We start from the raw sequence: 22,492 nt of genomic DNA, 5'->3' as shown, positions 1-22,492 counted from the left end.
AAACACACGTTCTGAATGTTAGATAACTTTAATCTGAGCTTGCAATCTGATTTCAAATACCTTGCTCAAGAGTACCTCGACAGCATTTCTGAGGAACGGTAGAGCAGTGTATTGTAACATCATGTATTATTAGGAAAATCAGTGCTATCAGCTTGTTAAATTTGTGAGGATTGATGTGATTGTAATGTGCATGGACCTTATGTGTGATACCAAATAACAGTCTCTAAATTTCATCTGATTCCCATTGGAGCTTTGTCAGAGCCTGCAGTCTTCTTCTACTTGATCCAGAATAGATATATAGAGAGAGAGAGGAAATAGAAGGGATGAGCCTTCGCAGCTAGAAACTCATATCATCCTTCTTCCAAAAAAAAAAAAAAAAAAAAAAAAGCCTTTTTAATGGCCACATAGACTTAATCAATTCTTATATTTCACATGCTGTAAATGTATTAGTCCACTGATGATTACACTTCCCATGATGTCATCATCTGTTTTCATCAATTTTATATACGAGTTGATGACTGCTTTTGAATTTTGCATGTAGACTAAATTTAATGAAGCTTATGTTCATAAATCCGATGTTTTAAAAAAGTGATCGTGACAAAACAATCACGCGACGCATTTAAATGTGGATATTTATGTGTAACATTCACACTCAGAGTTGCTGAGATTGGCCATGCAAATGGAAATAATGGCTGCTTAACAGTATTTAAAATGGTCTGCAATATTACTGTCTCTTTTCTAATCAGCCAGACAGAACTCATTTCTACAGCTAAAAAACATCCTCTCTCTTTGTCATCTTTTCTTTTATAATCAAAGATGAACACGTCCTTTTTTCCCCCCCAACATGTAGAAACTCTGACCATGAAAATGTTCAGCATTAATCTTAATATCACTTAAGTGATAATTATTCTGCTCGCCATAAACCTGACTAACAAAATGGAATTCAATCAGAGCCTGCGCATAATGACAGTCATTATGAAAATAATGAATAAAAAGTAATAATGACATCCCTATCTGCATTCATACCTCTTTTTCTCTCGCATCTCCATGGTGATCTGAATTATTTTTTTTTTCAACTCTGCATTCTGGCTGGCCCATGGCTGCTTTAATCACATTGTTTATGATAAACCAAGCGTCGTGTGGTAGCTCTGTGCTTGGACTCATTTAATTAACCACTTGAGAGGTGTAGCCGAGCCTACAGTCCAAGCGTTGTCTCCTGCAGTGGTGAGTGCGGGGTTATTGTTGCTGACCAGTCCATCTCTCAGCAGCTCTCTCTGTTGGCTCTTTGAAATGAGACAAGTCTCCCTCCGAGCAAGAATTTGCCTTTCTACCACTAATGTGAATCAACGCCTGACAATCAGGAACAATATAATTATGAGAAAAACATCTCACCAGGGTTGTGGAGGAACAGATTACACATGCTGGGATTAAATGATAAATCACTGGCTGCTCTAGTCCATTACAGCTTCTGAGTCAAATGCAATCAATTGTGACAATATAATGTTTATTTAACTTTATATTCCACAGATTTACACATATACATTTCTGGATTCAAATAATTTAACAGACTAAGGATATTTTAAAGCCACATCTGCACCTTTTATTACTAAAATCATTATTTCTTTTGTATTTCATGCACGAAACACAGTTTTAGTGTGTGCTCACGTTTGTATGTGAGCTTTCTTTCTCTCTTTTTTTTTTTTTTTTTTTGTAGCTTCCGCACAGTAGATGTGTGTGTGGTGGACCATGTCCTTGAGGTTTACTCTTTTGATTCAATAGCGCTCCACATGGATGGACTCAATCAGATACCTCAAACCCAGTGAAGGGTGATGTTCAATGGAGCTGAAGTTACACTGCAGCAGCTCCTCAGAGAAAAGACGGCCTGGTTCTCAGACGATGTTTACATGTAAAGACACTACTTACCACTGTGGAAACCACGGAAAACCTGAATTTTAAGTACGTAAACATCATTTTGACGTGTTGACATGGAGCAGCACTGCTAAATTGCTTAATTGTCGTCACTGGCATGGAAACGTACTTTATGTTTGGGGACAAACAACATACTTGGGAATATGCAGTTTTCTACTTGTGTAGTTTTCTGATGGTTTGTTAGAGTCAATGCTACAATTAAAATAAATCCTCTTAGCCTTTTTTTTTACTTTTCTACTGTCAAACCAATTTTAAAGCAGAAGATTCAAATGTGTATTTAAATCATCAAAGGCACAGCTCAGAGATCACATCATTTACTTATCCTAAAATCAGATTTAGAACAGATGTACAGCTTAAAAGGACTGGAGGGATTTCAGCAGACACAGCTGCAGATAGGTGGACAAATCTTTTCAGGATTCTGTCTCATCTTTCCAAAACACTTAGGTGCAGTTCCTGAACAATACCTACGCAGGGCTGGCCAAAGAACTTGAAATGGCCAATAGGTTTCTGGCCTTAGAAGCCATTACTCCTCGAATACCTTGAGGATAATGAAACTGGGCCAGGGGAGAGCAGAGATGGAAAACTGTGCTGTTGGAGTGCACTGAGCCATTGCAAATTTCAGTTTGAACCCATAACACTATGGCCATGTGACAAATGATAGCAAACACGGCGCCTGAGCCACTCCGAGAAGATTATTATAGTCAGCTGAGTTGAAACTAAAACTAAAAAAAAGAAAAAAAAGAATGGTGCATTTTTTTTTTTCCCGGGAGCTTTCAATGTTCATGTTATATTTGTGGAGTCATTATTATAGTCAAGAAGACAAGAACATATTTGTATTTCTGCAACAACCTGTCAGAGGAATAGTTCGACATTTGGGGAAATAGCTGTCTTGCTGAGAGTTACATGAGAAGATTGATATCACTCTCGTATCTGTCCGTTAAATATGAAGCTTAAAGAAATACACCTACCAGCACCTCTGAAGCTCACTAATTATATCTGTTTAAGACATGTAAAGTTGACAAGTTGTATTTTTTTCCCTTAAGGTAAGAGACAAGCAGGTGTTTCCCCCTGCTTCCAGTCTTTAAGCTAAGCTAAGCTAACGGTCTGCTGGCTGTAGCCTCATTTTAACGGACGGAGTCAAACTATCCGTAACGTCAAACCAGTCCTTTAAGAGATTCATCATATGAGTAATTGGCAAGTCATGTGGGTGGTTTTTATTCTTGATCGGGGTACGTAAGCTCTCACTAAATATGATTTTAAAAGTTTCTCTCTATCACACCGTATCACACTGATATCATAATATCGATTTCCTCGGCGTAGGGAAATACATTTTGTTGCACTTAACAGCATGAAGAACCACCCAGACTATTTCTGCTGTGAGTCACGTCAATTTGTAGCAGTTCTATCTGAGAAATGAACATTGGCTGGGAGCAGACTTCCTGATTGGTCATTTTGAAGCAGAGAAGTACGTCTGCATGTCCTGACCTCTGCCCGTTGTTTCTTCATGCTCTGCTGTATAACAAGACCATCACACAGCACCGACGGGAGACAGGTCTCAGCTGCTCGCACTCTTATCAGAATGGGCTGTGCGGAGTGAGACGCCCCAAGGAAGTATCAGTAAACAACGCTATAGGGTTCCAGTTGCTATACGCTCAGGCGCTCATGCAAAATTCAGCACTTTGTATGTAGACTTAGATGCAGCCAAGGCAGAAGGCAGGGGTTATGTTTTAACTGGTGAACCTTCAGTACTTGACTATTCCCGCTCTAATTCTGACAGAAATGTTTGCAGATTTGACCTGAGAGCCTGAAACAGAAATATTAATTGCTGCGTTTATACGTGAAGAAATTCAAACAGCTGCTATTGCAGAGCTCCAGCTCTAACCAGTTATCTCTCACAGTCTCTCTCTGTCTTCCTCCCAGGTCCTTTAATGGTGTGATCGCCCTTAACTCCACTGTAAATCTCTCCCCAACGGCTTATGGTTCAAATTAATGGCCCTGCCATAAGTGTTTGAATTTCATGAATTGTAATAATACTTACATCACAAGACACATGAAGTCATGTCTCCCTCTCTACAGTGGAGATATGATACATTTTAGAGGGATGCACAAAGTGGTCCCCTGGTAGGATAGTGATGTATTCTAATAGACTGTGCTGGCCAACCCCCGGGTGCAGATATTCATGATTCATATTTGAAGGCTGCAGAACATTTAAATGGGACATTAAGTGGCAAAGAAGATTAAAACACTGTTGGCTTTGTGGAATAACTGGGACGTTCACTGGTGGGGTATAATGCCTCTTTTTTTTTTTTTTCTTTTAATGATAACTGTGTGTTCTGAGCACTCCACATATCTTAAAGTCAAACTGAAATGTGAATTATCATCATTTTTTGTGTAAGGTAATGTAAACTATAATGATACTGAAGCTATTATGCATATTTTTGTTCACTTTTCAAAAAGGATGAACCTATTTGTGGACAGCTTTATGGAAACGGCATCTAGGTGTCAAGCCTCTGCGTAGGTGTTTCCCGTTGTAGCAGTTGACTGACATCTGAGGGCCGATGTTGTTCATCCTACAAACAGTGAGACTGTTTTTTCTTACTTTTCAACAAGTCCACAGTTTTAGCTATCAAACGTCCATCTGTGAAGTTTCAATTCCACTCAGGAAGTTGAAGCTAGAAGGCTAGCCTTAGCTTGCTAGCATTAGCTGCCTGCCTCTCTGTAATGGGTCCATTTCTGGTGATGGCAAATGACCAGACTGTCAGAACTCACAGCAAAGGGTAGTTCTGTAACCTCAGCACTCCGTACGTCGCCCTGTGATTTCAGTCACAACAACACAGAGTAATGTACATGCCACAGCCATGGAGTAACATAGGAGTGCTAAAATCACAGATGCGACTAGGTGGCGGCTAACTTTAATTGCATGTGTGTCCGTTAGAATTGAAGCACAAACTATTTTATTGCACCAATTAAATTACAGCACCAATAACAAAAATTCCCACCCACATAGAGAACACTGACGTAGGGGGGGTTGTCAATGCAGAAAAATACATAAAACATGTCTTCTTTTTAATTACAATTTCACATATTGTACTTTTACTATTTACTTTACAATTTGTGTACTTAAGTGTACAAGTCAAAACAAACATCAAGAATATATATACTGATTTCTTAGCAAAAATGAACTTTAATTTCAGTTCCACAGTATAGAAATAAGCTGCAAATAACGTTAGAAAATGTAAAAAAAAAAAAAAAAAAAAAAGTAATCTGTCCTAATGATCTTACAACTTTATCCAGCTATTATTATTATAGGTGCATGTTTTGTGACGATGAGAGCGAGGGCGTGATCGTGTGTGACACAGATGTGTATGTGTGTGTGTGTTGGAGCAGGAGGACAGACTTGATGATCCCCTGTCTCCTGGTGACTGTGTGGAGCCAGCCAGCCGTGGCGAGGCTGCCATAACTACCAGTTGAGCTCTGTCAGGGAGATGACCCACTCTCTATTCAACAAGACCTGCCACCCTGACAGACAGACGGACAGAGAGCATGACGGACAGAAAGACGAGCGGGCAAGAACGACAAAAGACACACACAGCATGTGAATATTTAAGCTCTCGACAAAATCCGAGAACAAACCGCCTCGCTCAAAACATGTGAAAACAGGAATAAGCCGTAGGTGTAATTGGACTGCAGCAGCACAGGTCAGGAGTCAATGGTCTTATTTGAGGGCTAACACCATTTAAGACTAATTTGAGACTATGTGTTATTGTGCCTTTAACTAAGTTTCTAACCTGATCTGTACAGAGGTTCATTGTGCTTTTAAAAGAGACCTGCTGCCCTGCAAAAGGCCACCTAATGGTTTTTCAAACCCACAGTATTACTTTAATGTACTGCAGATCAAAGGATAAAACAACCACTTCTGCAGATAGAGGGGGGAAAAAAACTGAAGTGCAGGGAAGATTTTAGATTTTCTTTATGAGAAGTCCATTTGGGTTCTCACTGTTACGAATGATTATAGTCTCACGAATGATTAAAAGGCACTTAAGCAAAAATCAAAGCTCATTTATTTTCTATCTTACCTCATACAGTTCCCAAACAAAAAAAAAATACTGTGTATTTTGCACACACACACACACACACAGTTACTGTAGCGTTATTAAAAACTATTTTCACACTTCTGGGGAATTTATGGGATATAGGATTTTTGTTGCATGTAAATAGAGTTTTGAGGCATAGAATAAAGCACTATATTATAAAGACTTGTGCAGTATTAACCCTTAATATATTTAGTGTAATGGGTGCAAAAGTAGCAAACAGAAAGTTATAGAAAATATGAATGTTTTCACTCTATCTTTATACTATTTGAATTCTTCGTACAAATGTTAATTGGGTTTCTCATTATAAACAGGATCCATGTACAGTATGTGTATGTAGTTGTGTTTGTGTGTACTCAGTCACTGTTGCTTCAGTGTACCTGTGCAGAGATGTGTGCATTAGTCCGTTCATTTTGTCATTGGTGTTTGTGCGAGGGCAGGGAAGTGTGTAAGTTGCAGGGTCAAGACCCTGGCTGGAGGCCTGTCCCTGGAGAGCTCGCCTCCAGCGTGGCCAACTAACACTACAAACAATTAAAAACCACTGCTGCCTCCCCCCAGGGCGTTCGGCTTTATCCAGCTCAGGTCGGAGAAATCGCTGCTCTGCGCTGCACAAGATTCCAAACTAAACCCTCGGTATCTGGTCTATGCCGGGCAACGCCGAAGATGGAGAGGCAGAATCGATACGGCTACAGCCTGTGGACCAGTGTGGAGACAGGGGGCTATTATTAGGACGTCCTTTCTTTACCACCTGAGCCACTTACACACTTAGGATAGTCACACACACACACACACTTTTACATTCAACTCTTCCTCAACTACACAGCGGTCAAAAGAGCTTACATGTAAGAGCAAATGGTGCTTGTGGGGAAACAGACGTGTTATTTATCCTCCAGAATTATTACCACAGACAAGCCTCATCCTGTAGCAGCAGTCCCAAATATCCAAAATCAACAATATGTTCCCTCTCTGCAACTTAGAGTTCACTTGAGTGGAGGCAAGACTGCTGCAAAATTAATCACAACTTCAGAGTAAACAAATAATTCAGGCTTGTGGTCCTGCTTGATGCAATACAGACAAGTCAGCTACACAGAGTGGGCCTTACATCCAGAGCGACGTCTGTTTGAATTAAAGGATCTGGATTTATTAGTGGAGCGGACACAGTTAGCGTACTGGCCAGCCAGTATGATAACCAGTCAGCCAACCAGTTATCTCCCTAGGCATATGCTGTGTCCACTGCTCCAGAGCCCCGCTGTCAAAGCCATTGTGAATCCTAATGATCACAGTGCATCCCAACCGCTCAACAAACACACACACACACACACACACATAAACACACACACTCCCTGGTCTTCGCTCCAGGGGTCCTGACAAAACAGGAGACGGCGGGGACTCGTCAGAAGACAGCGCTGCCGGTGTGCTCCACCTGCTCACTGATTCTTACGCCTGGAGGAGCCTGAAGGCACTGCCATCACACACCCTCCCTGTCCATGGCACACACACACAAATCGATAGACACACACATATGCCCACATACTTACAGACACACATAGATCCACAATGCACATATACACCCAACACCCCTCATCTCCTACTTGCTTACCTCCCACCTCTTCCCTTCCTAGCATCCTTTCCCTGGCGCCCCCTCTGATTCGACCCTATCCATATCCTGTTGTTTGTCCTCCCTCCCTCCCTCACCTCCTCCTCACCCCCAGCTCTCCTCCTCCTCCTCACCCCCTCCCACTGCAGAATGCATGAAACAACATACACACACACACACCTACACACACACCCTCACCTGTCAGGTAACATCAGAGAAGGGAAGAGTTGAAGAGACGTGACAGCGTGCTGAAGGAATCGTGTGCCAGGAACACAGACCTCTCTCCGTTCACCTCTGCTGTGCTGGAACACAATGAGCTGCAGCCCCTCACCTTTGTTAAGGATCAGACCTGTTTGGAGAGTGCTGGAGAACCTCCAACAGTCAGAGCAGTGAAGACACACTGAGGAGAGGAGGTAATATATATTCGAGTGTTGAGAAGAAGTTCTGATAATCAATAGGCACAGAGAGTAAGTTAGAGAGGAAGAAACAAAGACAGAAAGAAGGAAATAAAGCATGGGGTAGGGAGGGCCAACACATGCAGCCCGAAGGCCTTTTCACTATCCATCAAATTCAACAAGTTGGCCCGAAAACTTGCAGCTGCCATATGTGGTGAACCATTTACACAGAGAAGTCCAACAAGTCAGCAGAAGCCTGCCAGATCATTTGCTAGAGACAAAAATCCACCATGAAAAACTTCAGCACTGTTTGAAAAATAGCTAATAGTGATGGACTTTATGTTTCTGGTCCATTTTTCTTAACCGGTGGTGTGTCTTTATTTTTATAGATATGGAAAAGGTGCCAAACATGGACAAGGTTACAGTATGTCATGTTGATGTGTTTTCAGTAGTGGAGTTTGAAAGACATTTTTCAGCTGTCAGTTGCTCAGAATCAAAGAGCATGTGGGTTCTTAAAAGCTCTATTATTGCGACAATATTCAGCAATCACATAGAAATCAATTTCTCCCACTACGTACAATAAACCAGTCAGTCAGTCTTAGAGTTTTGACAAAAATCCATATTAGTTGTACTCACATTTTCATCTTTTGATTATTATTAGTTTTAGTCAACAAAAATGTAAGACATCTCAGTTTTGTTCAGGGAAATTTCAGTCTCATTTTTATTGAGCATTTAAAATTGTGTAGCCAACACAATGCTAAATGGCACAAGTATTTGCTGTCTCAGTTTAGCTTGAAATAAGCAGATAAAATAGAAATGCAGTAATATTCATCAAGTGAAAATTTAAAGAAATATATGGATGGTTGACAGCTTACATTATTCCTGAACTAATTTCCTCCCAAAAACTACAAACAGAAGATAGCTGAAAGTAACATTACCATAAAATTCACGGCCTGTGATCATGTTGCGTTAGCTTACCTTTTTCATAAATTTTGGCATGCTAACCTGCATGGACTCTTTGTTCCAGCTGTATGTGTGTGGCTGCTTCTTGTCTAATTTTCTGTGGGATAGTGAATTAATTTAGACCGTAAATTTCTTAAATTCTTCCTTTCCCGGAACCAGTAACATAAGCTAACGTTACTGGCCGAGACCTTACTGAAATGCGAGATGCTGCTAACTAGTGCAACAGGTCAAGAAGCTTAATCAACTTCTTTTTAAAGTGGCATATACTCTTTTATTATTCTATTACTATTATACTATTTTTATTAGTTGACAAAAATTATAATACTTTACTATAATAGTTTTTTAATTTTCAGTCAGATGTGTTCAATAGGTTTTTAGAAAAGCATTCTGGGAAATGTAGGAAATCAGGCTAAAAGTCACAGTTCAAGTAGACAGCCAAATGAAAGAAGAGTGGCTTTCTAAAAAGCAATACATAAATTAATGACTAATTTCTGAAATGCACATCACTGACTGACAATATCTTATATCAGAAGAGGTTATGCAGAGTTCTGAGTTCCCTCGTGTAAACATTACACACACACCGAGTTCATGGTAACATCACATACAAACTTCTAAATAGTAGCAGGGCTGGTGAGGTGCATTTCAACATCTTTGGAGTAATTTTAAATAGATCACTGAAATTAATAGACTTGTCATTGACCCTGTGACAGACTGGTAACCTTAGGGAGTCTTCTGCAGTATGCTGGGGTAGACCTCAGCCTCTCATGACGCTGGAAAAGATTATGAAGAGAAAGAGTACTGCAATTTAAAGCTTTTATGAGGTTGAGTCTATCATAATCAAGACATATTTTTCAATTATTAGTTTTTATGACCAGATTTCTGTAGTTGCCTTACTGTAATCACCTTAAAACTAAACTTTTTCCTGACCTGAATGCCCACAAAATTCGTGTTCATCAGTACAAACAACCGTGGCTATATAGTATGTACCCAAAACAGAATGCATGCAAAACTCAATGTATTCAATGAATTAGTAATATGTCTGCGTGTGCTGGCCTTGGGAGAACATCTCCTCTTTATAATTAAGCCACTGGCAGACTCGAGCAAACCTTAGCGCAAACCTCTGCGTCTCCTCCTGGTTTGAGAGGAATGTTAAAAGCCATTGCAACTAATTGGTTCCCCTGCCTCCTGTTTGTCATGGGAACAACACAACAATCAACGCCCTCCATCAACTCCTCCGGAACCGGGAAGTGAAACAACAGGGTGGTTGTCTCGTGTCACGCCAAATAGACTGACTGTCAGTCGGGCATTAGTGAAGACTGATGTTACACATTAGTCACTTACAGGGGGGATCCATTTCTGTTCATTGCCTGATCTGCCTCCTGTTCTTTGTTTGCAGTGTTGGTTTGAGCCATAGCCAACAAAATATAGACTTGTTCAGTTATCATAAAACATAATGAATCATAAGCTCTTTGTTGATGCTCCCTGCAACTGTTTGATTAACTTCTCACACAGCAAATGTTTCTATTGTCTAACATAGTGTCTAATTTCTTTACTTCATTTACTTTGAAGGAGCACTCCAGCATTTATATTAAAGAGAAGCCCTCCACACAGATTTGAGGGGCTATTTGCAAGTTAGAGAATGTCCTCTTGAACAATAACTACCCATTTCTAGTGTTAGTTATCCTCTGTATCCATAAGAGCCATTTTCACCAAGGGGGATAATGATTTTGCTTCATCAGGAAGAAGTGGATCTTCTAAAAACAGTCATTTTGTTTCCACGTCTTCCCCCCCACCACCCCTTACACCTCGAGAGACGGAGCGGGCTGATTCTCTGCGTGAAGTGCCTCTCTACGCTCTCAAAACTTACATCATGCATTGTTTCACTGGCTGGCATGTTTAGCGGGCTCTTGGCCCATTTGGGTGCTGGATTGAGTGTGTGTAGGTTAGTGGGTGGGCAGCAGGAGTGGGTTCTCTGTGAGGGGCAGTAGATGCTGGAATTCCTAATAGAAGGTAATTGAAAATGAGCACTTAGAAGCCGTTGGCTGGTATTTTCCTCGTACATGAGGAAAGGCTGCAGTAATCATGTGCTAGACTCTGTTGTACTCAACATTCAATGGAAGGGCTCATTAGTGGATACTATGCATTATATAGGTGTTCAACATACATTTCACAGAAAAAGAAAAAATAACCAGATCATGCGCTCGCTCTAACAACTTTTTGCAGCCTGCTGAAGGAGTCCCTTGCAGATATTACACTGAACTCCTTTGGGGGTTTTATGTACATGTGCTGGCTTGGCTTGAGTCAGTTTAACACATCGCGGGATTTGCATCTCCATTACAACCCGCTTGAAGGGTCGATGACATTTAAAAGCAGCGCCCTCTTTAGCACGATTTACTCAAGTTAGTCTAGCAAAGCTGCACCATTGAATCATTTTAGCCATTCAAGTTAACAGAGGGTTGAACCGGAAATTAGCGGCTCGTCCTTGAATGATGATAAAGGCCATCTGACATTTCTGCAACCCGTTTGGACGTGGGTCGGGTGTGCTTTGACCTGACTTCAGAGATGGTCCATCTCAGGTGCGACTCTGTGCGTTTAAGCTGGTAATGGAAAGGCAAACAACACGGCATGGTTTGACTTGGCATGGCCAAAAGTGCCAGTGGAAAAAGGCTACTTGTCGCTGCAGGGCAGGGGGCAGCAGCCTTGAAAGTTTTACTGAAATGTGACAAAATTCAACGAGTAGGTTGCTCAAGGAGAAAGAACCTCTTCTTCAGTATTACTTTCTCCTGTCTTTATCCATTGCTTTCAGGACAAATGGTACTCTTAGCCTTAGCTACTTTTGCCACCCTCTGATAGATTTGAGCAGTCGCTATAGGCTTTCAGCGGATGCTTCACACAGATTAAGACCTTGTCACATTTGTGCAATTTGAAAAGCAAAAAATAAACTCTTTTAAGAATGCTGATTATGAAGTATGGTTACTGCACTGAAGGACACGTTGTCAAGAGAGTGGAAGATGGTGAAATGGTCAGAAAATTGTGCTGAATGGCAAAATAACGCTTCTATTTGCCTCCATTGTGTTCTATGAGGGTGTGCAGATACAAAATCTATTTAGAGGGGTAACCTTGGGAGTGGAAACAACTTGATTTAAAGAAGAGAGACACAGAGGAAAAGAGTAAGAGACAAGAAAGGAGTTGCCTGAAAGGTAGAGCACACAGTCAGAGGTCACATGATCCTGTTCCAGTTCTGATAATCCACACATTTAAACGGTTCGACAGCGATGGAACTGAAATTCTATAGCCATCCGCCTCACTCAATCAGCCACAATATCTTGCTCCAGCAAACAGAAGCTGTGGTGCTGCCGCTTAGCACCAGGATAATGATCAGATTAAAAGCTTTGACTGGTGAGACTTGGACTAATGCCAGGTGATGGGAGCAATTTGCTGCCCAATCAGCTCCAAACGAAGGAGGGAGAAGTGCACCATTGGCTGCTGACAACAGCAGGGAGGGGTTATGGGGGCTAAGAGAGAGGGTTTGGAAGCATCCCAACCCCAAAAAGCAGCTGGTGATTCAACAGTTCCTATTGTCAGATTCCATTACATCCCCCCATGTCTTTGTCTTTCTTTCCCTCTCGCTCTATGTCTCTGTCCCTCCCTAATCAAGTCCTTTCCCTGTCTTCCTCACTTTCACTCAAAAAAAATGGATGGTCAGCAGAAGGCCTTTTCACTGAAGAATATTTCTGTGTTTGGCTTCAGCCACGTATGCACGCACACACGCGCTCACACAAAAGCCTACGCAAGGTGCAAACATAGAAAAGACACACACAGTGCAAGGTGAAGGAAGAAATAAAGAGAAGGAAGTGGGGGTGAAAAAAACAAATGGTGAGCAGACACTGAGGAGATGTCTTTGTCAGTGAGAGAAAGACATGAGTGGGCCGGCGCGCTAATCATCGATCGGATGATTAAGGCAGATGAGGAGGGCTTTTTCCCCCAGTGAAGGATCTGATTGTTGGTCTCCTCCCGCCTGGTGTCCAGGGAGCACGCCGGCGGCAGCAGCTCAAGATCAATACACTCAATCACGGCTGAGAGGGGCAGCGTCAGTCACGCTGTGCCAGACTATTAGAACCAAGTAGGCAGACAGTGAATAACTCCATGCTTCCCTAGTCCCACCTCATACCAAAGGGGGATGAACTGCCTGGCTAGCTGACTGGAATGTGTGTGTACATGTCTGTCTGTGCATGAATGTGTGTAATTGTCACACCTGCTTCTTCTGTGATTAAAGGAATAGTTTGACATTTTGGGATATACGCTTATTCCCTTTGTTGCTAAGAGTTGAATGAGAAGGTTTATACTATTCTTATGTCTGTCAGCTAAAAAGCTACAGTCGGGAACTGCCCGTTATTCTGAAACCTCAATAGTTTGAAAAATGTCCCATTGGACCAAAAGCCCATAGTCAGACAGCACAATGTCCCGAAAAATAAAAGCTCCGAAGGCCTGTTGCTCCGAAAACACACACACTGGAGTTGGAGTTAAGTGACTGCCGGCCTTACAACTTTCCAGACTCTGTTAACATATTGCTCAGTTTAACAGATAACATATAAATCTTAACATAAATCAGAATGTATGACTTAGTATGACTCCTAAAGAAATACTTTTCATTTTGGCTGATATTTAACTTTAACAGCTCTTCTGTGAACTAAGTTAAATAACTTCTATAATGTGTGATTTCCTTAAATCAGAGTTCGGCTTTGCGAAACATGACACCGAATTTAACAGAAGAACTTAGTGAATTGTGAAAAGTCTGTTTGATAAGTTAATTTACATTTTAAATGACTGACGACGAGGCAAATAAAGTCTTCAGCTGTTTCCTAATGTTGGAGGACCTCTGTCATCTTTTGCCCTTAATATCTTAGTGTATTTTGATGTGCTTGTGAAAATGCAATGTTTTATGGTGTGATAACGCTGTGGTTAAGGTCTGGTAAAGATCATGGTTTGGGTTAAAATGATCACTTGCGCATGTATTTTTGGAGCAACAGGCTTTCAGAGCAGTGGGCTTTTGTTTTCGGGATAATGGGCCATCAGACTATGGGCTTTTGGTCCAATGGTAAGTTTTGCAAAATAATGGGGTTTCAGAATAATGGGTCGTCGGACCAATGGCATGGTATCCTACGGTCAGGAGATGGTTGGCTTAGCTTAGCACAAAGACTGGAAGTGGGGGAAAACAGCTAGTCTGGCTCCGTCCAAAGATCTAAACTGAAGTGCAGTTGTGTATGAAGTTGTGGTTTTATGGTGGAATATGTGTTGGACTATTTCTTGAATGGGCTGCTTCTCCCTGCCCCCATTCTTTATGATAAGCTAAGCTAACCAGCTGCTGGTTGTAGCTTCATATTTAGCGTACAAATGTAAGAATAGTATCAATCTTCTCCCCATATGAAAGAGAGTAAGCATATTTCCCAAAATGTGTCTTCCTTTAAAGGAAAATTCTGGTATTTTTCAACATGAGTCTTATCTTATAATTGCAGCCATTCTAACTTTGCCCTCTTTACCTGTGGAAAGGAAATGTGACTGGCAAAAAGACATTTATTGGGGCTAGAAGTGTGAGCTGCAGCTCCCAAACACTTGTCTCTGAGTCCAAAATAAGGTAATGCAGAGGGTAGCCCCCTAAATTAGCTATTGTTGCTAACTGCATAGGGCTCTACCTACGGGGCAAGTTGCCAGCTAACGAAATTATCTGCCCATCTCCAGTAATAACCAACAATAATTACTTACTGTTTCATATACAGGATGATTCTATTCAATGGAGGTAAACAGATATCACAAAAATGTCCTAAAAAACTTGATTGCTTAGTAGTATTTGTTGTTACTAAGCTGACAATTCGGGTCGACAGCAACCCACAGCCTCACACATCAAAACAAACAGTTGTGCAGCTAGTTTCGTTAGAAAGCAGAAGTTCCCTCAAAGGACACAGATAAACTGTCCAACTCAAGTGCAGATGCTTGAACTGTGAGGCATATACCAACAAATATATTTTATTCATATGTGAAACAGTTCGGATAAAAACAATTCTTACTTTTTGAGTTGCTGTGAATCGTGCTTTGTAAAAATCAACAATTGATACTTAAGCTGTGCCTAGTCCTTGACAAAGTAAACATTCCAGCATTCCACCAGCTTCACTGACTTTGAAAATAAAACCACATTATAACCGTTTATTTTACCATATCCTAGATTCTCAAGTCACAGCACTTCAAAATGTCACAATAAAAATATTTTTTCCTTTTTTCAAGTGAGAGAAAATAACAAATCACAGTGAGCCTTGCTGCTCTGAGGTGATCAGGTCAAAAAACCATACTGTACATGCAATCTAGCGTACATCTTTATCTTGCTCCTTGAAAACCTTGTGCGCTGATAGAAAAACTCATCCTGCCCCTATAGACGACATCATCCTATGTGGAGGGTGAAAGACTTGTTAGCGGTGTGAGAAAGGAGGAGAAGGGAGGATAGCACTTCACCGACAGCTGTGTCCCTGACAGACAATGGATGGCCCGGATCCATCTGGATGCAGCAGCCCTGGACCAACATGATGTATACATCTTCACTAGCCAATGGGTGCCATCAATCCCTCCTTCACCATGGTGACCGGGGGTGACAGCTAGCCATGGACCATGGTATCTATCTGTGAGTCCCAATTATTACCTGAGTGAACCAATTTGTACATTTTCTAACTCGATGACATTCATTGCATAATGACATCTCAGCCAGCGAAGTAGATATTAACAATAGACCAAAGTCTAGTAACAAGCAAATAAGAAAATCTCAGAGATCTACTAGCTGTCTTGTACATATCAAGCCTTCTCTGTCTGACCCTGCTATACTTCTCCTTGCACTCTGAAACTTACACTGCTTAATGTTAGATCTGTAATGTAGCTAAAAAGACATTCATTGTTATATGACACCATTACTGTTCACAAACTGGACTATATCCTACTGACAGAAACCTGGCTTGATCAAACTGGTAATAAGGAGCTGATTGAAACATCACTGGCTAAGTACAATTGTGTACATTTCATTTGGAGTGGAGGGGTTATTCTAACAAACATTACATTAATGATAATACAGCTAATAAACTTATTAATACGTTAATACATTTTCAAAGTATACATTACCCACCTTGCCATCATCAGAAAATGTTTCTAATGTTATGTCTCAGATCATTGATAATGTTGCTCCTGCCAAAACTGTAAAGATATGTGGACCACCAAAAGCACGTTGGAGAAACAGTGAAAAAGTAACAACATGAATGGATAAAAAACAGATCACAAGTTGATTTTGAGATCTATAAATATGCACTTTACTGTAATAACAAAGATATGATATCTGCCAGACTGTCCTACATTTCTCAATTGATTAACAATAATCAGAATAATTCCTCATTCCTATTCTCTTCAGTTGACAAACTGATTAATCACTCCAAATCTACCCCTCATGAGCTTCTTCCTATGACCAAATGTGATGAATTTGCTGTTTTCTATCAGGAAAAAGTCTCTCATATTAGAGATAATATATTAATTTCTTGTAGCAATACATCTGGCCCCTTGTCAACCTCAAACCAATTTACTGCATGAGCTCAGTGTCTACATTCTCATCTGTTAACTCCAGAAATCTGGAGAAAGTAATTCAGTGTCTAAAGTCTTCCACCTGTTCTCTTGATTCTATCCCCACCCAACTATTCAAAACTGTCTTTCACTGCTTTATAAATGACATAGTAAATAATATTAATAGCTCCCTGCAGACTGGCATTTTCCTTGCTTCTCTCAAGCGTGCTGTAATCTCACTCTGTTGAAGCAAAACAACCTGGATCCATCTGCAATTAATAATTACAGACCAATCTCTAATCTTCTTCTTCTAAATAAAATACTTTAAAAAGTTGTATTCAAACAACTGGATGAATATCTTCAAATTCACAATATATACCATACATACCAGTCCAAGATGTGAACAGTGACTCACAGAGAATTTCCATTTTAGTATTGCTTGATCTCACTGCTGCCTTTGACACCATTGACATTTTAATTCAACGGCTTCATGATTCAGTCAGCTTAGCCTGTCCTGTTCTTTTCTGGTTTTCATCCTACTTAAAGGACAGGAGTTTTTATGTTTCAGTTGGTAGTTTCAAATCTACAGAAATCTCTGAAGTTCCACAAGGATCAGTCCTGGAGCCACTGCTCTTTAATTTATACATGCTCCCGCTTGGTATCATCATAAACAAACATATCTTACCATTCATATGCCAATGACACAGTTGTATATTTCACTTTCCTCTGGTGATATCAGTCCTGTTAACAAACTAATAAACTGTATTGATGATATTAACTACTGGATGTCCAGAAACTTTTTAAAGCTGAATACAGACAAGACTGAGATGCTCATAGTTGCTCCTAAAATTCAGAAACAGGAAATGTATTCACACTTGGCATCGTTGTCTCTGAAATACAGTGAGCAAGTCAGAAACCTTGGTATTATTTTGGATACTGATCTCAGTTTTGAAAATCACATTACCAATATCACCAGAACAGCATTCATATCTCAAACTGACTCTGAGAAATTGGTTCAGGTTAGACTACTCTTAACGCTCTATTTGAAGGATTACCCAAACAGTCAGTAGGATGGCTCCAGCTCATTCAAAATACAGCAGTCACAGTGCTTACACGCATATTAAAATTTGAACATATTACTCTAGTACTGAAAGCAGTTCTTTGGCTCCCAGAACAATACAGAATCACCTTCAAAATCCTGCTAATCGTCTATAAAGCACTTAATAGTTTGACTCCTCTGGCCTCTCAGGTCATCAGTTGGAAGTCTTCTAGCTGTGCTCAGTTACTGTGGTCTTGCTCTCTGGAACAGGCTGACTGCTGACCTGAGGTTCATCACAACTGTGTCTACATTCAAACGCAAACTCAAAACATTCCTATTCTCACAGGCTTATAGTTAATTACTCTGTGTGTGTGTGTGTGTGCCTGTAATGGTAGCACTTGTTTCTTGTACAGTTGGTTACATGTGCAGCTATGTGATAGGGCAGGGGTTTCTATTTGATTGTGCTGTGTTGAATTTTTGGGGGATTTGGGGTGTTAATGTTTTGTGTTGTGTTGATGCTTTTGGGGTTTTAATTGCTGTGTGGTATGTTTAATGTATATTGGGTGTATGCTTCATGCTTCTGTTCTTATATTTATATTGCTTATGTTACCTATGTTCTCATATTTATGCCTGTATTTTTATATTTTGATTTTCAATGTAAACCATATTGAGCTTACTTGTGGTGAAATGTACTGTAAAAAATAAAACTGCCATTGCCATACCTGTACCTTCCTATTGCTTTACATCCCTCATATCTATCTACTGTATCTATCTAGGGTCTGTTTGCTTTCCAATCTATTCACCAGGTGTTTTGAATTCAATATTATCCTTTTTGTATATCCTCCCTTTGAGTTGAGTGTTTGCAGCATTCCTCTCTAATCTCTTCCTTTTTAAAAAAAATTCACAGGCAACCTTGTCAGCCGAGCAGTGGAGATGCAAAGAGGAATTGGAGGAACGGCCTTGCTACAGGACCATTCTGAATGTGTTAACAGCGCCGCTTCCCTTGAACTGTCACAACTTGAAAATCCACCGTGTTAAGAGCTTCACGTGCAGGCAGCCATGAATATCTGCCATTTCCATAGACTTGGCCACAGAGGCTCTTAAAAAGCACTTGTTGTAATACATGACCAATTTCCCGGCAGCGAGTGCAGGGGAGTATTAACATCTCCTCAGCCTGGTTCGGTTTAATGTGATGGAGATGTTATTAGAGCCATCACAGGCCCAAATGAATGGCCAGTGGAAGCGCCACAGCAGGAGAGAGAGGGGGGAACACATCGACCTTCGCCTTACCAAGGACAAGGACACTTGTGCTCGTAAAAAGGGGTGGTCCAATTGTTCACACCAGCCATGGCTGCTGAACCAAGCCTTGGAGCCAGGCTTACATGTTCATATTGCACTCTTTAGTCAGCTCGTATTCCAATGAATTTCTTTGATTCTCAAGTTTAAACATACCACTGATTCTGCTGAAATTTCAGCCTTGACTAAAATAAAAATTTAGTTTTACTTTCCAGTCCAATCCAGCATCTAATGACTACAAGTCTATTAAATACCATATTCTTTATATAAATACACCAATAAACTTCAAGGACAGATAAAATTGTATGAATCTGCTATATTTAATTTGCTATATTGAATCATTTTCTAATCATTTATAGAGATGTAATGCCTATGAAATCAAATCATTTAGTTGTGATGCACAGGTGTTCAGAAATGTTAATTCATATATGGTGGTGATTATGTGAAATTCCCTGTGATTTTGCACTTTAACTTGTGTAATAAAAACACTTTAATTTCTACAATCCATTTGATTAATTTTGGTGTCCTGCATTGTTGTGGCAAGCAATTCTCCCTGTGATAAGAGGTGCTCCTGTCTTTGAACAGTTATCCTGCCTCCCTGCTCCTTTGAAGTATAATTATTTCACTTTAATTAGAAGCGAATCATGCTTAGTAAACACAAAAACACAGTCTCTTCAGATTAATAAGCCGGGGTAATGCGTTAGGCACGGGGAGTTGCTTTGAATGGGCTTTGGCTCCGCTCCAATTTGGGCATGATTCTCATTGTGCAGCAGCTCCCAGCCTTGACGAACTGACCAGTGACTAGCAGTTGCAGAGGGGAGAGTGAAGATAAAGCTGAGAAGCAGCACAAGCCCATGTCCGACACTGAATTCTATTGTTTCAACACAAAACACATTGTTCTTTGTTGTCTGCTATTAATAATACATCGACCAAAATCTGTGAGTCAAATGTTAAGCATGGGGTACCTTGTTCGAAGCCCAAACTGAGTATCATATAACTTGTGGGCATACTGTGATACTTTTCTGTCATGCAAATGTAAAAAGTGTGATTAAATTTACATGTTGATTTGATATTTGCAGTAAATTAATTTACTTAATTACAGTATGTGCAGCTGAAAGGGATATTCTGCTATTTTTTAACCTGGACCCTATTTGCCCATCATTTTGGGTCTGAATGACTAATGGGGACAAAAATGTTTGAAATTGATCCAGTATTGAGCGAGATCGTTTCAGGTGGCAGCCGCAAAAAGGGCTGCAATGTAATCCTTGGGGGCAATTGTGCCCGTCAAAGAACCTCCAGTAAAAGTGCTTGTTTTTGCCACTGACATGCTCAGATTGTTATTATAAGTGTCTGACAATGAAAGTGAACAAAGGAGCTAGCCGCCTGTAGCAGCATTATGGCTAACTGCATAGGGAACTACATCCAGGGCAGTTTGCACATCAGTTTATTTACGTCTGATGCTGTGGATAGCTCAGCATCTGTTCATGCTATAGAAGTAGTTACTCAGTAGATAAAATAAAATGGTTCATGTCTGCAAGTTTCCAAATTGCAAGACCAGATCCACACTGTGCAGTTGTCAGGGATTACTGCTAGATGATAGAGACATACATACTGTAATTTCTCACACCGTCACGTGTCGTAATCACATTTTTCTTACCGTGTGGAGCTGAACGTTTGGTCCAGCTGGCCTCGCTCTTTTCCTCCAGTCGAGTCTGTGGAGGTGAAACAGTCTCCAGGACGACAATGTTGATTAACGCTGTAAATCCATTTATAATAGTTACACAACTGGGATTACTTACATCCGTGGACACTTCTAGATTGTCAGAGTCTGGCAGCAAAAAGTCCCACTCTGCAGAAAAAGTTTTCTTCTTCACTTTCCTCTTCACTCACACGGTTACCTCAAAGAAACTGCAAGAACACCTGCAGTTTCTCTGAGGTAACCGTTACTGTACATTGACTTTCTTGACCTGTTGCCTTTCTCCATTCTTTTTTTTTTCCTCTTTCAGTTGTTTTATCTTCTCTCTGTTCATTCAATTCAGAATATAGAATGAGCATTTAGTGCAATTCTCCAACACATGTAAAGAGAGAGAGAGGGCTTTGTAGTTCAACGCATCTGAGTGAAACAGCTGTTTAGTTGTACAATTGAATCTAAACGGTGGATTATTTCATATCAAACAATCTTTAGATGAATTTAGATTACATGAAATCTAACAACCTTTCCTCGACACATTCAATTATACTATCAAACTGAAAAGATAAAATGCTCTAATATTTACTTGCCAGTTTCAGCAGCTATGCAGAGGGAGGGAGTGGGGGGGGGGGGTCGCTCTCCCAGCAACTAATTACTTAAGCAGTTGTCAAAGGTTTGAAGCTCGCTCTTGAATTCCAATGAACACTGTCCATGGACAGCGGTGGTTTTGCATATATTATGAATATTTCAGCTTCTCCCAGTAACCTTGGTGTCGTTTGGCAGATAGGGGCTGGCAGAGAGCCATTTAAAAGCTTCTCTGTTGCAGAAGGGAGGAGACAGGGTATTAAGCTTTATCTATACTTGACATTTCGAAGCATTTGTAATTAATTCATATAGAAAATCTTTCCCCCCCTTTCTCTACATGACTGGCCGCGAACAGTCCATAGCAAAAGGTAACAGCTATTGTTTCAGTGAAAGGACACCAGACACAAACCAAACTGGTACTCGTCAAAGTTGCACATCAAAATACACGGAACAGCTCGCACGTGCGTAAAATCAAATGATGTGTTTTTTAAGCCAACGGATTTCTACTTGAGCTTATAAAGACATCTCCGTTTACACATGCTGCTTCAAGATTCAAGGTAAGAGCTCACACGCTGCCAGGCCCTGAATACAATCGCAGAGGTTTGAGATTCTGCGTGTGAATAAAGATGCACATGTAAATGTTAAGAAAAGTGAAATGTGAAAGCTCAGCCAGATGGACAAAACTATAGTCTGTCTGCATGTCACAACTCCTGGCAGGGAGCCAATGACACAGGTGTATGTGTGTGTATGTGTGTGTGTGAGTGTGTGTGTGTGAAACATATCATCCATTTAGACAAAAAACACCTGAAGATAATCCTTTAACACCATGCAACCAAGTATAAATTGAAAATCTTTTCTTCCTCCCCTGCATCACAGAAAGACATGAATATATTCTATATCTTTCTCTGTATTTTTGTTTGGCTTGTGTAACTGAAAGGACTGCAATGAAATACTTTAACATGCGTCAGTCCTTCAGACAGCCTGAACAATTTGGCCTCTCATATTTTGCAGTCCTCCAACATGGCCACCGGCAACCACTTGCATCCACCTTGAAAAGGTGATAGTCTCTGTTTTGAAAAAGCATGTCAATACTATTCCACTACACTGTAAGTTGTTTAAAATATCAAGTGATAAGTTGGTATTTTATTGCTTTTACTTTTATATTTCGAGACTGACTGCCTCTAAAGCAATAAGTAAATGCAATTGCTCCTTAGCCTCCTTGTTAAGCAAGGAATTCAACTGGTTAAACAGCTGGGCAGCTACTAATAAAAAACCTACATTCAAATATACTGGTTTAAAAGTGAGCTATAATCAAAGAGG

At 40.4% G+C, this 22,492-nt stretch overlaps 1 protein-coding gene and 1 long non-coding RNA gene across 9 annotated transcripts in view; one reads left to right on the top strand and one right to left on the bottom strand.

Annotated features, from left to right (window-relative positions):
* The window catches only part of LOC121891662 (fidgetin-like), a 48,309-nt gene extending 38,513 nt beyond the window's left edge, over window positions 1-9,796 (bottom strand). Inside the window, exons 1-3 of one of the 4 annotated variants that reach the window (XR_006094099.1) lie at window positions 8,991-9,796; window positions 7,816-8,017; window positions 4,498-7,501 (exon numbers count right to left, since the gene is read on the bottom strand). The gene's annotated coding sequence lies outside the window, so the exon portion shown is untranslated. Of the gene's footprint in view, window positions 1-1,809; window positions 1,887-4,497; window positions 7,502-7,815; window positions 8,018-8,990 lie in introns of those variants that run through there. The other 3 variants (XR_006094100.1, XM_042404179.1, XM_042404176.1) reach the window with 3 other exon arrangements.
* On the top strand, window positions 1,874-19,400 carry LOC121891664. 5 transcript variants are annotated; one of them, XR_006094105.1, is made up of 4 exons: window positions 1,874-1,956; window positions 4,387-4,508; window positions 15,403-15,645; window positions 18,509-19,400. It is a non-coding gene; the product is annotated as an uncharacterized LOC121891664 (long non-coding RNA). The 5 variants fall into 5 exon arrangements; XR_006094104.1 differs by lacking the exon at window positions 1,874-1,956 and adding an exon at window positions 2,896-4,209; XR_006094102.1 differs by lacking the exons at window positions 1,874-1,956; window positions 4,387-4,508 and adding an exon at window positions 7,943-8,030.
* Window positions 19,401-22,492: the final 3,092 nt, after the last annotated feature.

Source organism: Thunnus maccoyii, chromosome 24 (assembly GCF_910596095.1).
Source record: "Thunnus maccoyii chromosome 24, fThuMac1.1, whole genome shotgun sequence".
Taxonomy (NCBI): domain Eukaryota; kingdom Metazoa; phylum Chordata; class Actinopteri; order Scombriformes; family Scombridae; genus Thunnus; species Thunnus maccoyii.
The sequence above is the reverse complement of the archived record's forward strand: the minus strand, read 5'-3'. Positions and strand labels throughout refer to the sequence as shown.